This window comes from Gymnoscopelus braueri (genome assembly GCF_963280865.1).
Source record: "Gymnoscopelus braueri genome assembly, chromosome: 8".
Lineage (NCBI taxonomy): Eukaryota > Metazoa > Chordata > Actinopteri > Myctophiformes > Myctophidae > Gymnoscopelus > Gymnoscopelus braueri.
The window spans coordinates 28326337-28341812 of record NC_137609.1 but is presented as its reverse complement, the minus strand read 5'-3'; positions in this window follow the sequence as shown (position 1 = coordinate 28341812).

Here is a 15476-nt window from a genome sequence, read left to right as displayed (position 1 = left end):
TACTGAGACTGAAAGTTGTGCACTGCACATCCACTTGGTTGCTGGTGCTGGACACAACACAAAGTGTAACAGTTTAAAACTAGAAAAAGTGCTCCTCGGAGCACAGGTCTCCGCCAGGTCAGGTAGGTTATTGTGGGCCAGCAATGTTCGGAATTCGCCAATCAGGATGGAATATGAAAAATGGGACGGAACCATCTTGATCACTTGACTGTAGAGATAATGTGTACCGATTTCCTTGATGTTTGGACAATTTTTTTTAGGAGTAATCTAAAAAAGAAAAGATCGGCCTCCTGGTGGCGCTATAATAGGGCAATGTTAAAAAGGGTGGCATTTGTTCTTAAACGTAGTGCGAATGTGCGTGCAAATTTCCACCGCAATCGGACGCTGTATTCATGATTTGCGGCATTTTGTTCAAAATGGGCCACTCCTGGAAACTTTAGATGTCACTGTTAGAACTTCAGGATGTTATATGAAAAATCAAACCGATCCATCTTGATCACATGACTATAGAGATCATGTGTACTGATTTGCGTGAAATTTGGATAAAACCTGAAGGCTGAAAACCTGAAATATTAAAAAAAAATGTTTTACATAAGTTGGCCTCCTGGTGGCGCTATAAAAGGCAAATGTGAAAAATGCAGGGTAGATGTTTTTCCTTGGCCTCTAGGGAGTGTGTGTGCAAAGTTTCACGCAGATCAGTGCAGTTATAGTTAAAAACGCAAATCGGCCTGTTATAGCGCCACCATGTGATTGATTTGAAAATTTTCAAGTGGCATTTCTAACTCGGCCTAGTGGGAATGTGCTCGTGAAATTTCACGGAAATTGCAAGCTGCATTCATGATTTGAGGCATTTTGTTCAAAACGGACCAATCCTGCAAACTTTGGAAGCCATTCTGAGCCAATCAGGATGGAATATGGAAAATCGGACAGATCCGTGTTGATCACATGAATATAGAGATACTGTGTACCGATGTGTGTGATGTTTGGATAAAATCTGTAGGAGTAATATTTAAAAAAAGGGTTTTGCACAAATCGGCCTCCTGGTGGCGCTATAACAGGCCCATGTGAAAAAATTGGGGCAGAGGTTCTGAATTGGCATCGAGTGTGTGTGCACAGTTTCACAGCGACCGGGCCAACGGTGCCGGAGATTAGCTGCTAACGGACGGACAGGACACACGGACGGACGGACGGACGGACGGACGGACACACACTCGGACGGACGGACAGGGGGTAAAACCTACTCTCGCCATGCCTTTCGGCCTGGCGGAGACAATGAGAAGAATCACACAAATATGTTACTTCACACAAAGTGTCAGTACATAACAAGGTTTCGGCCAAAGTTTGTGATGTATCAGAAAGTACCATGTTATCAGCTGGCTCGGTGTTGCCGGGGGTTCTTGCGTTCACACATCATCAGCATGCTCAGGTTCCGGTACCCAGCATTGGCCAGGGTATTGTGTGGGTGAAATAGGCTCTTTCACTCCCTCTCTCCCTACCTTTCCCTCCCGCCCCCTCTTAACCCCACCCCCCCCCCCCCTCTCAACCCCCTCCCCCTTAAAGCTACATGATAATATTACTATAATGTTGTTGGGGCTGTGGAGCCTGCCAGGCTCAAAAGGTTCAAATATATATATTGGACTAGACAATAGATCAAAATATAATTACAATTTCATGACCTCACTCAGATGACAGCAAAAGACTGCAAAGAGGAAATGACAGCACGTCCAGCAATACAAGTTGAGTGGATGATAGATAACTTAAGTACATTTTCAGTTTACTGCATTAACTCTCCTTTGTAGTTTTGTGTTCATAAAAGTTACACATAATTAAAGTCTCTAGCCTTGGTTATCTTATCTTTTTTTATTCAAATATAAGTGTCCCCCGTAAATTTATACAATTTCTTTAAAATGTCATAGTTTTGGCTTGATGCAGCTAAAAGGATGATACAATGGTAGTAAGGTCCTTGGGTTACACGGTTGAATGGGCTGGAGTATGGGACTTTATGTGATGTTTCAAGGAATGGCAAGGCGCAGAGATGAGTGCAATTACCTTTTGTTAATCCATGTAGCTACAAACTGCAAACATCAGGTGGGCAAAACACTTTTGTTCAAATCCATTCCCATTGCTTTAAATGTAGTGTAAGTTATATATATATATATTGTTTTGTTAAAAATAACTGTTATATAGCTCTATATTCTGATCGCTCTTTAGTAAACAGAAAATACATTTTCAGTTCGGGATACCAATTATATCCAATCAGGAGAGAGAACTCAAACGCACATAGGATAAACATGTGAAATTGGAAGTGATGAAACAAAAACAAAATGAGAAGACAAAATTGGAACTGGAAAATTGAAGCTTACAAATTGGTACTCTCCTGATTGGATGAAATTGGCAACCCACCTGAAAGTTTATTTTCTGTTTATTAAAGAGCTGGAGAGACAGGGAGATGCCTGTTACTTATCAAAAACTCTATTGCAATGATTACGCCGACAATGGCAAGACCATGTCAGCGGCATATCTTAACAACAGAGAAGGAAAAAGGGAACTGGATATGTAGCTGGCTGCTTGAAGCCCACCCCTGTGTTCCACCTGCCAGTCCTAGAGGGAACTGCCCCGGCCAGCCTCCCGTCTACCCTCGTCCTGGCAAGGAAAGCCCAGAAACATGACTGGCACATCCTGCATGACACCATATCGACAGTGGCGCTTCCAAGCAGACTCAAGTCCCATCATCCCTACAATATGCTCCGTTCTATCCCTGAGGACATGTCTATTAACTAGGCCTGCATGCCCCCTTAAAGTCGGCGATTCGAATAGTCAGTTGACTATCAATCTGGGAACCCAGAGCCAAGATGAGAATGAAAAACAGCGCCCTCTGCTGTTTGTACTATCTCATCTTGGCTCTGGGACAATGACAACGTAGCACCCGTGCGCAAGGAAACCGAGGTTTTGGTCTGCCTTCAGCTTTCACTTCCGGTGGTGCCACTATGTTTTCATTCCCACTAACAATATTTCTACACGGAACACTAACACCACTTCTCCCAGAGAACATGGATCGTTTTGGTTATAAGCCCACTTGTTTCTATGATGAAAGAGTAAGTTAAAATGTGAATATCTTTCCGTGGTTTTGTCTGCTCCGCGGACGCTATTGTTAAATTATTTTGGGTTTGTTTCGAGGGGGAAGGATCAACGGACACGTGAATCCCGCCCACTACATTTGATTGGGTAAAGCGCGGCCTGCTTCCTGATCTGAAGGCACGCCCACTTGTAGCCCAGTGCGTACATGTTGTGACGAACCTTCACGACAGATTCCAACGCAGAGCAGAATCTGTTCTTGAGAGATTAGTTGACTATTGACCCCTCAGTCGACGCAAATTATTTGATTGGAGCATTCTGTGTTTTTTTTTCTTCTTTTTTTTTTTTACCATATCTTCACTTTATAGCGTCAGTTTAATTTAGTCTACTTCCTGTAAGTAGACTTGAAAATAAAACCAGTGTAGGCTAATCATATTAAGAGACTCTTATCTTGAAATTTTTAGAGGAAATACGATTTCTGTTGAGGCCAAGCCATCATGACGGGATGTAAACACGAACGCACAAGTATTATACCCAAGAATTTGGATATGAATCCAAATACCAAATACACTTTGGAAATGCGTTCTTTTTTAACCCATTTAGACCTGGAACACCAATACTTAACTATACCTTTCAATCTGGTAACCCCTTTTGGTGGTAGTGGTTGCTGTGTACAGTATATAGCAACATTATTGTCTCCACCAGGCCGAAAGGCATGGCGAGAGAGTATGTTTTACACCCTGTCCGTCCGTCCGTCCATGTGTCCGTGTGTCCCTGGATGCCAATTCAGAACCTCTGCCCCACATTTTTCACATGGGCCTGTTATAGCGCCACCAGGAGGCCGCTTTTTGCAAAACACATTTTTTGAAAGTACTCCTACAGATTTTGTCCAAACATCACGCAAATTGGTACACAGTATCTCTGTAGACATTGAACGAAAAAGTTTTTCAGATTTTTCATATTCTATCCTGATTGGCTTAGAATGGCTTCCAAAGTTTGCAGGAGTGCTCCGTTTTGAACAAATCATGAACACAGCATGCAATTTCCGTGAAAGTTTGCACGCACATTCCCACTAGGCCGAGGAAGAAATGGCACTTGATATTTTTTTTAAATCAGCCTCATGGTGGCGCTATAACGGGCCGATTCGTGTTTTTACCTATACAGTAACTGCACCGATCTGTGTAAAACTTTGTTTGTGCACTCCCTAGACGCCAAGGAAAAACCTTTGCCCTGCATTTTTCACATCTTGCTTTTATAGTGCCACCAGGAAGCCGACTTATTTGTGTGATGTATATTAATTTTTTTGGATATTACTCCTTCACATTTTATGCATATCCCCCCACGGGTATGGACTAGTTGTTTTTAAATGTTCAAAAAATATTCATATGGCACTGTTGCACTTGACTATGTAATGTGTGCTCTAAATCAGCACTGAAAGACTTGAAATTGTAGCCTCCTATTTGATCAGAAAGACCTATTTTTTTATATAAGAACGAATCCTCCAATATATGCATTAAAATCCCGAATCTGATTTGACAAGATAAATCCTGAGTCGGGTACAGCCATACTATTAACACATGGCTGGCGGCATCTTGGAAGCAGGAGTGGGAGACGGCCGGGCCCACACAAATCCATCGCTACATTTGGGACCTGGGAGATGGCGTCAAAGGTGAAAACCCACCATGCTTCAATGGACCCTGCTGAACCGCCTACGTACTGGGGCCGGCCGCTTGAAATCATCTATGAAGAAATGGTGCTTGTCAGCGCGGCATGCGAGTGTGGTGAGTCTGTGCAGACTGCCGAACATATAATTACCACCTGCCCCCTACAGATCACCTTCAAAAGCCTCTTCAACGTAGTACCAGAGACGAGGGCATGGCTACGCGACATTGAGTTGGTCATCTGATGATACATGAAAGAAGAAGCAATGATTACTATCAGAATATAGAGCTTTCACTTTTTAACAAAAAACCTTTTGTTTAAAAATAGATACAAATGTCACTTATACTATACCTTTAATGGGTGACTGGTGATTGGGGGACTTGTTTGGACCTGGATAGAGGGACCTAGTTGTGCTGCTTCTTCATTACATGAGGATCAGTTGATTGTCTGGCTGTATTTTAGCTGTTGGCTCACAGTAGCTGTCCAAAGGCACGAAGAATAGTGGGTTGAATATTATTATGAGGAGAGGGGGGAGTGAATGCCTCACTGTATATGCCACTAATAATATTGTAAGGTCTGTGCACACTAAAGTAGAATGATGACTATCTCATTCCAGCGCTCCAAAGTTGGATGGTTGGGAGCTGAAGTAATTTATATAGTAAGCAGTCTACCAAACAAAGTCCATTTACGGAGCTGCCTTGGTAAATTATTGTCCAGCCTCTAATGGAGGTGTCTGTGATAACCAATGTGCAATTACTGAAACAAATGAGGAAATATTGTTGGAATTGTTTAGAGCATACAGTATACATCTTTTATTAAAACAGTATGCTTAAGCTTAAGAGAATGCCAGTGAAGACCTCTGCTCCTGTTGTATGCACATTCTTAAACAAATTGAAAATGCAAATTAAGTACCCTTTGAATGTTTAAACACGCTGAACAACATTCAATTCAAAAGTTAATTAAAAAATGAAAATGCTAATCTACAGTTGCAGTTTATTTTTCAATTCACGCATGTTGCATATTTCAATGACCTGATTTTTTGTTATTCAATGACATGTGCAACAATACTCCAATCATAATAATAATCTGGATAAAATAGACATCTTCACAAAACTCCATTCAAGTTTGTCAACAAACTCTTCAAGAGCGAGAGATCAGGAAAGCTGTAGGCGACAGAGGAGGAGGTGGAGGACTACTTCCAGGGAATCTGCAGTTATTCCAGATGTGAGGAGGCACTGGAGCTGGGAAGGAAAATATTCAAAGGGAAGGCACCGATAATTCCCTTTGATGCATTGCCATTGTCTTGGCATTCCACTCGGATGAGCTCTGAGAAGGACCGGAGCGAGATCACCATGGGGACCAAAATGGCATAATGTACATGGTTCAGAAATGCTATGAAAACTGTGGTTCTGGGAACTTTTCACAGTAGCATGGAGGGAAAACTTTCTTGCAGAATTCTGTCTGGTTGCTGACAGGCAGAAGACTCCATGAACATCCTGCCGAACCTTCTTGACACGGAGGACTGGAGAATATCTGGTTAAGAAGCTGACTATTCTCATTCTGGTGTATCAGAGTTTTATTGGGTTCCACTTGCTCCCCGAGTAAGGGCAATTCTCTTTGGTTTGTGGGCATTACCTCTTTGGTAAATACTGGTATCCATGTCGAGCGTCTATACGAACACAACCGGCCCGTGTTCGGGGGAGGGAAGCCAGGCGGGGAGGGTGATATTTGTCACTACATGTACACCTACGGGCTGGGGCAGCACCTGTCAGCAGGGAGTGTTGAGCGGGAGGAGTAGGACGAAGGCTCTACGTCCTCCCGGTGGGGACTCCTCACTGGCAGGTGAGCCAGTAGGATACAACAGCAGTGACAACACACAGAAATGTGTGTGGGGTGGAATAAATTGTCATAACGACTACAAAAATAAAGATAAAAAGGTTGGCTCCAGCAAACTACTTTCGCTGATGTTGCTACAGTAAGTGCTGAGGTTTGGAACATATGTGTGTTAGCCCAATAAAGTCTGACCAGCGATTCTGTTTCACCAGGTGCATATATTGTTTTTATCGCACTGTATTCTGTTGTACATTATCTATGACTCAGTGCCAGTTGACATGACATACGCCTAAGAAGTGCTGAGGCTTGCGGCATCTGTTAGGCCAACAAAAAGACTGACCAGAGATTATGTTTCACCAGAATAAAAAACGTCTACGCAGAGGAAAGTGTCCAGACCTTCATTGATTTACCACATGAACCCTAGTGTCCCTATTCGGGGGCAAACAATCAGCAAAAATTGCGAATCTACAAGCTCACGTTCGAGCTTGTAGATTTGCTATTTTCGGTATAGACCTGTAATGGGGACTCCGGTCAGCAAAGTCAGCATAGGTTTACACAACGCAGACTTTCAAACGTTACACTGGTCAATAGTTGTGTTTACTAGTCAATAGCTATGTTTGCTATCAAAATAAATGTCCCATTCCGAATAACATTTAATTTCATCTGAAAGGTGTGGTATTGATAACAATCCGTTTGACAAATGTCAAAGTGTCATTTAAACGCTTCTTCCGATTACCAGATACTTCACCACCATGTGGCCCAGACAGTGTGCATTTTTGCTCTCAGTGGCAATCAATCCTCTGGTGAAATCAGTGGAGAAACTAAGGACAGGAGCAGTTAAGGGAAAGGGCTCCACTCAGGACTGTATGGACGATTTGACAGTCACTGCCTAGTCAATGCCAGAGGGAAGGTTGATCTTGGAGGCCCTTTTCGAACTTACCTGCAAAGCAAGGATGAAGTTTAAGAAAGAGTGACAGAGAGGAGAGAGTTGGGAAACACAATTTGAGTCCTAAAAGAATGGAGGCGAGTGCAGGGCAGGTTCCAGTTCAAGGCTGCAGGGGAAGGCAGAATTCCCACCTCAGTCAGGAACCAGAGAAGAAAACTCCTTGTAAAATGGTACAGGGCAGACAGTCAAGTTTTTGCCCAAAAAAGAAAGAGAAAAGAAATTAAAATGCTGGACAATAAAAGACCCCCACATAAAACTGACACCTGTACAAAGTTAACATTAAACTGTGGATTTGACTGTGGCATCATGGTGGCTTAACTACTCAAGTTTAAGGCCTTGTGTTACGAACATGGTGTCCTGCCAAGACCTCATTGCCCTGGTCTCTGTCTGACAGAGGAGGCTCTGTTAACAGTAGACACTTTATCCTGAGGATAAAGTCAAAAGTAAGGAAGGACTAAAGGAAGCAAGCTGAAAAATATAAATTTCTACATCTAATATACCAGTGTTTTTTTTTTTCTTCTTTCTTTTTCTTGTTTTTAGTTTCTGTGCTTTGAATTGTGATTGGTTTATCTTCCTCTAACCCCATAGGACCGAAGGCCATCCGTTTGTTTATGTGAGGTGAAACTATTCAGACTTTCATCAGCAGAATAATTTGAGGGAAAACAATTGTCTTGTAGTGGCTCCTAACAAACAGGTGCATCACTTGTTGACGTATCTGAGAGATACATTTGGAAATATTTCACTGTAATAGCCGGAAATACTGCATATCTATGGGTAGATCGGCTATTTTAAGTATGGGACACAGTCGGATGACAAAGTATAAATCAGGCTTAAGCAAGTTGATAATGGTGCCATGAATGCATATGCTGTTATCTTATCCTTGCCAGTGCTATATTGCCTTCCTTGCGTAGACATATTTTGTCTACTTTCATTCAGGAACTAGACTAGCTACAGCAATAGAGGCCCGTGGCATTAGGTATCACGCTATCCACCACCTGTCTCTTTGACAGACTGAGGTAATTATGTTTAAGCTGTTCCTATTCAAACTTGGCCATATTGGATGGGTGCGCTTTGGCTGTGCCCTCAATTGTGGAGGGCTCTGTTCAACATTGTGGCTCGTGTCTCCCTCATTGGTCTGGTTTGGTTACGGATTGATTATATTACATTTTTCCTGCTACTTGTGTGTGCTACTGTAATAACATAGTCTTGTGCCTTTAACCAGCTTAAAGTAGGTGGCATGGAAGCTGCCAATCTGAATATATTGGTGGTATCCACAAAAGGTCTTGAAGGCACAACAATGGCCTTTAGACTGACACAAAACAGACATTCATAATTAATATTATAATTACACATATTTGGGCTGTCAATTGGTATCTATATATTGCAGCTTATTATTGTTATATATATTATTGATCAAATTGATAAGATGGACAGTACTGTATATCATCCCGTTTTGTTCAAGACTTCCATATTACACTAGTTCCAGTATTTAAGCGTTTGAAGCTCGATGGTTTTGGCAGTAAGTGAAGTCATCTAGGCACGTGTCTACTTTTGGTTCAGCATCGCTATAAAAATCATGCGTCATATTGAACAGGCATGTAGAAAATGGGAGCGTCTTAAAGTGGTATGTGTCTCATTTCATCAGTATATGAGACCGGTCCTGTTAAGCAAACCTTGCTGCTCTTTCAAGCCTTGCTCATGTCACCATGGCAACACACCAACCCCTGCAGGCGGCTGCCAAACTGACAGTGTAAGACAGAGCACACATCCATCCATTCATCCACCCCCTCTGTTTCTTAAGCACACTGACAGTCGTTAGAGAGTTCATTCATTATACTCATCATGCATCATATTTATCAACACTGCTACAGTATTTTGAGATATATATATATATCTCTCTGTGTGTGTGTGTGTGTGTGTGTGTGTGTGTGTGGGGGGGGGGGGGGGTGTGTGTGTGTGGGGGTGTGTGTGTGTGTGTGTGTGCAGCCTGATCTCCAGAGAATACCGTAACATTGCACGGAACAGTGCACTTCATTCCGTGGATAGTCGCCTCGGAACTCCCAAATTGCGTGCATATGTACGGCGAGTCCCACGGTGGGCGTAACCAGTCGCAACACGGAAAAACCCGGAAGCAGAGCAGTCCGCACAATAAAATTTACGATTCTGTGCCTATCGGTACATAACTCAAACGGCGCTGAGTAGGCACAGGCGAATGTCCCACCGTTCAGGACGGCAACTCGGTCGCCTTAGCTCCCTCGGTGGTCCTTCACGGGGGGACAATTCGCCTGTGACTGCGCGCCTCCGAAATGGTTTTGTCACAAGGCAGCGCCGTACCATATGCACGCAATTCGGGAGTTCCGAGGCGGCTATCCACGGAATGAAGTGCACTCGTTCCGTGCAATGTTACGGTAATCTCTGGAGATCGGGTTGTGTGTGTGTGTGTGTGTGTGTGTGTGTGTGTGTGTGCACATTATGTCATATTGTGTGTACACATTATCTCTGGAGTCATCTCTGGAGTCATGTAATCAAGATGTTTTATTTATTTATTTATTTTTATTCCGAGTCGCTGTGATTGACCAAGGGAGCAAATTTTGAGGTCCCTGGGTTGGCAATCTGGCCTGGCGGACAGCTGTGCCCAGAGGAGTGCACTTTTCTAGTTCTTACTGTTTGACAGTTTGTTCACAGTGGAGACATCAGAAAGTGTGGGCATCTTGACTAAAGAAAAGATAAATAAATAATATTATAAACATTGTACATATTTAGATAAGTGCTTTACTTATATGTAGGCCTAAGAAACTATCTGTGTATAATCTTGCCCCGTTTTCTTGGTGGTTGTTTTTTCTTTTGTTTCGTTTTTTACCTTATGTATGCCTCCGCTTAATAAGGCTTGTGTTTACAGATGATCTGTGAACAGCCATATACTAGTATGCCAAATGCTGTAATGGACACACAAAGTATTGTACAAAAGATCTTAATGCAGGCTTCAACCGTAATTTAAAACAGAATATGTAGCACCTTTTTTTCAGTCTTCCAGTCTGTCTGTCTCTCTGTCTGTCTGTTTTCTCTTTTTTTTTTTCATAAAACAAAATACTAAAGTGATGACTACCATTATGAAAAATAAATAAATGAAAAAATAGAATTCATGCCATGGGACCAATTATAGCATTTTTATCATTCTCATATCTCATCTCAATACATAATTCAGTTCAGTAGTAATTGAATTAATAAACTAGACTTTGAAATAAATCCATAATTTATTTTCTTTATAAAATGTACAAAAAATAAATGCAATAGTCGTTCATGAAGCTTGTTTTGTTTGCCAAAGTATTCAGTAATGTCTCCTGTACTTATTCAAGTGGGGGGGAATACACCTTACACACACTAGCTAACAATAGCAAATTATAAGCGGTGTTTGGAATAAGTTCCCTCATATCGATTTAAATTGCTATGACAGTTATCTATTCATTCCTACATATAAATATGCAAAGACAAATATAACGTCCAAATACAGGTTGAGGAAGACCCTGCTGTGCAGAAGATTGAAATGATCTATGCTCATTAACAGCCCCTAGTGCAGTCTAATTAGCATGGAATAGGACACCGAATCCAGCACAGGAGGCTTGTTATTTAAGGATAAAGCTCATCTCTCATTTGAATGCATTTTTCATAAGCTGTTCTAATTAAGTTTCATTAGCATTATTAATTAAACATGAAAAGCTTCTCATTTCCCCTCTATGATAGTGTCTGCTTCGAAACAGCAGTGAATGACAGCTCGCACAAAGGCAGAGGTACAAATCCATCCAAAAAATGATATGCTTTAACATTCACATGGATACAAGAATGGGGAAGAAGAGACAACCCATCCGTACTGGAAGCCACAATGTCATGTTTTTTAAAACATAATCAAGGCCATAACCACCTCTGTGTGAACCACTTTCTCAATATGACCACTTGAGCTGCACACATTACAATTGGTGTATGAGCACTTGCAGTGGATTACAAAATACGGCTACACGCCACAATATAAATTGTTGGTATTGTTTGTTTATTTAGCATGCCTCCCAAAACACCCAGTTCACTCATTCATTCAGGGCCACCTCTGAAGGACATTACACTGACCGACTACAAAAAGAAATCCAGCTGTATTATGAAATATCCATCCACTGTCTGTTTACCCTCCTCCCCTCTGGAAGAAGGTATAGGGCAATGAGAAGAAACAAACATACTGGGAAAACTGCTTATTTCCAAGAGCTGTAACCTACCCCCCACTGCCAAAGACTGAAAAAGACTGATTGCCGTTAGACTGAAAAAGACTGATTGCTGTGAGCAATAACATAATATTGCACATATTTAGCTTTGCACGTCCCACTCCATGTGACCGACCGACAGACAGACAGGCAGACAGATTGATTTTTGGGCGGTGTAGCCGCCCCTATAAGTGGGGTTGGAACACCTCATTCTCTGTACTGTGATTGGCTCATTAGTACACCCCTAGCTATACTGTGATTGGCTGACTATTGGCTGACTCTATTCAGCACTGTGATTGGCTAGCGAGACACATGATGACATTAATAACCTATAAATAGGACTATGCACTTCCAAAAATCTATTTTTTTGGAAGTGAGCTTCCATCACTGTGATGACCACTGTGATGACCACACCGCCCACTTCACACTGGGTGTGATTTTTCTTTTATGCAGCATATTGCTGAAGAGTTATCATTGTTCTTTCAGTACATTGACAATAAAGATCTATCTAATATCTTTTCAAAAATGTAAGTGCCATCATCATTTGCCTATGTAAGAAGAACTCTCAAATTCATAATTACATTTGCTAATCATGTAGAATCTCCTGGGCACAGCTAGCCTAACCTTTACAAGGAGAAATCACAAAGCAGTAAGCTAAAGTAATATGACGGCTTGCTCCATGGTATCACTCCAGTATTCTGTTTATTCTGTTTATAAGTTGCAAAAAAAAGGAGGGAAAAAAAGACTAAATGCACCCTGTAGGGACACATTACCCCCTTTTTAGCTTCTCTACTGCAGCAAACTGTTAGTGTTTGATTTTAAGATTTTACAGATTAATTTCAAGCCCCTAGCAATGGCTGAGCTCTTTTAACCCCTTATTATATCCCAAGATCCTCAGGCAGGGCTTTGCTGTCAAAGTCTACGAGAGTGACTGGGCTTTTGTCTTCCAAGCTTATGGCCTGCCTGAGCAGCATACAGTAGGCTGACAAGATCAGCAAAATCTGGCCCTGAGATACCACTTACAATGATTATAGTTTGCAATATATCTCTACACACAATGATAACCGTTATCTAACTCTCCGACCATAAGTCAGACTTGAACCTAGGATAGCTAAGCAATATACATTTCCTGTGAATAAGGGTGCATTGTCTTGTTCAGGACAGATAACACATAGAGCTGGGCGTGGAGGGAGAGGGGGGACAACAACATATTGTGGGAACAAAATCTAATTTATTTCTCGCATGAAACGGCACTGGACAACAACATAACATACTGTAGTAATGGAGATTTATAACAAAATGGTTAGTTGGAGTGTGCTGCAGTATGCAATTAGGAATGGAGTGGTATTCTACTTTAAGTGAGTGAGATCTTTTCACATGTTATCAGGTGGTCCTCAGAGATAAGAAATTCCCCAGTATCTAAAAAGGGGGCGAAAAACATCAACAACTTCCCAATGGTAAATCTAATTAAAATTTGGAGGCCAGATGTTTTTGCATCCTCTGTCTTTCCCCTAATGTATTCTATTGGCAGCTTCCTGCCTCTGTTAGCTCAAGAAGTTCTTTGGATGCACAATAAAGCAGCAATGTCCTTTCATTTTTAGCCAGTCAGTTCTCTGACATAGGCATAATTTGGTGATTTTTCTAAAATGGTTGACAGTAGCATGGGATTATCAGTAATGTCACAGTCTGTCTCTGTCTCTCTCTCTCTCTCTGTCTCGGGTGCGTTCGTAAATACCCTGAGAGCTTTCTGGCCGTTCGGATATTCAGAGTGCTCGGAGTACCGCCATTTAAAACTTCTGAGCACTATGCTCTGACAGCACTCAGAGCGCACACTGGCTGATCTGAGTGAAAAGCCAGGTTATCGAAGCGTTTGAATGTGTAACAAAACAGGAAATAATCACGTTATACAGGAATTATTGTTTGTTTTAATTAATTTTAAAAGATGAAAATGGCAACGTTAGTTAATGAGTGTGTTTACAGTTAGTTAACTGACCGTTCGTAAACTGATTTCAGAGCACATTATGATGTCAAAACCAAGAGCGTAATGAAATCTGATTCTCATAACATATTTATTGTCATATTCCATCCACCTCACCTGTTCCCACTCCCTTCATCAAGCCCTGCATTTCCCTGCTCATCTTACCACTTTCCCTCAACAGCTTGATACCACTCTTTCCAATCAATCTCTGCAAGGGATATGTTGCCATGTGTTCTGTCTTGGCTCCCTAGCCAGTTGTGGGATTCCAGTTTTTTTGTTTAGTTTTGTTTAGTTTTTTAGTCCCATCTCAGATTCTGCACTACCTGCTTCTGGCATGCCTGTTTTTTAACCCCTGCCTGCCTCACTAAGCTGCAAAAGCCTTGTCCCTTTGCTTTGCAATAAACGTATTATATTTGAACCTGCTCTACCTTCGGTTGTATATAGCCTGGTAAAGCCCCTCCCTCCAGAATTCTCATTTCCATTTGATTTCAGGAGTGAGTCTGGCCTGAAGGCTTATCTGGGCGTTTCTTGCTCGTCCACCAAATGGACTCTCCAATCAGCGTCCTCGCTCATTGTTTTGTGATTGACAGCGGAGGTAGGCCAATCAGGTGGAACCCGAGTGGTTCACACATCATTAATCAATACACCTTTCATACAAGCTGCTCGTTAACATCAAAGACAAACCAATTACTCCTGGTGATAATCACTGCAGCCTAAAGTGGCTTAATTGGACATCAAAGGGCCACTTGGACATCAAAGCTACATTACTCCCGCCCAGCTCCAGCCCACAGCCAAAAAGCCAAACAGGCCCTCATGCCAGACTCACTCCTGAAATAAAATACAAATGAGATTTCTGGAGGGAGGGTTTACCAGGCTAGGTTGTATACACCTGTGCTCCTATTCTCCTGACACACCATAACAGTAGAATGTGGCCAACAATGCACCCGGCAGAGCAACTAAAGTTCAAAAAGAAGGATATTGAGTTTGACCAGGCAGTGGCTCTTCTCACTGCTTCTCCCCCAAATCGGCACTAAAAACACCAGAAGATCTCAGTCCAGCAGCAGTGGTTTAAGGCGGCCATAGGTGAGTAACTTTGTTCCCCACCTGGATGTTACACATGGAAAGCTCAACAATGTTCTGCAGATAGGCTAATCTTTATCTGTGTGTGTGTGTGTGTGTGTGTGTGTGTGTGTGTGTGGGGGGGGGGGGTGGATGTAAGTGTGTACACTTGAGTGGCAATGTACAATCAGGTTGTAGTGTGCCTTGTATGGCTGGGGGGGGGGCTGGGGACTGCACAATCCTCACCAGACTGGCAGCGGCTAGCGTTCAGGGAAGGTGCTGGTGCCACCGAATTACGAGTCAAGATTCCAGACTGGGTTGATCGCCCATACAGGCTGAGTGTCTCAGGTGGCAGTGACTCAGGAGGTAGAGTGGGCAGTCCTGGAATCAGAAGGCTCGATTCCCGGCTCCTCCTGGCCATACATGTCAAAGTGTCCTTGAACAAGACACTGAACCTCTAGCTGCTCCCAATGAGCAGGTTGGTACCTTATAACTTGCATTGTTTTGTGTGAGTGAGTGCACTGTATGTCAATGAGTGAATGTTAAACATTTTAAAGCACTTGCAGAAAGGCGCTGTAGAAATTTAGAAAAGATACATATGCAAAAAGATTACGTATGCGTTTTATGCACATGCAGGATTTTGCACCACAGGCACCACGGGCTGTCATTCTCTTGC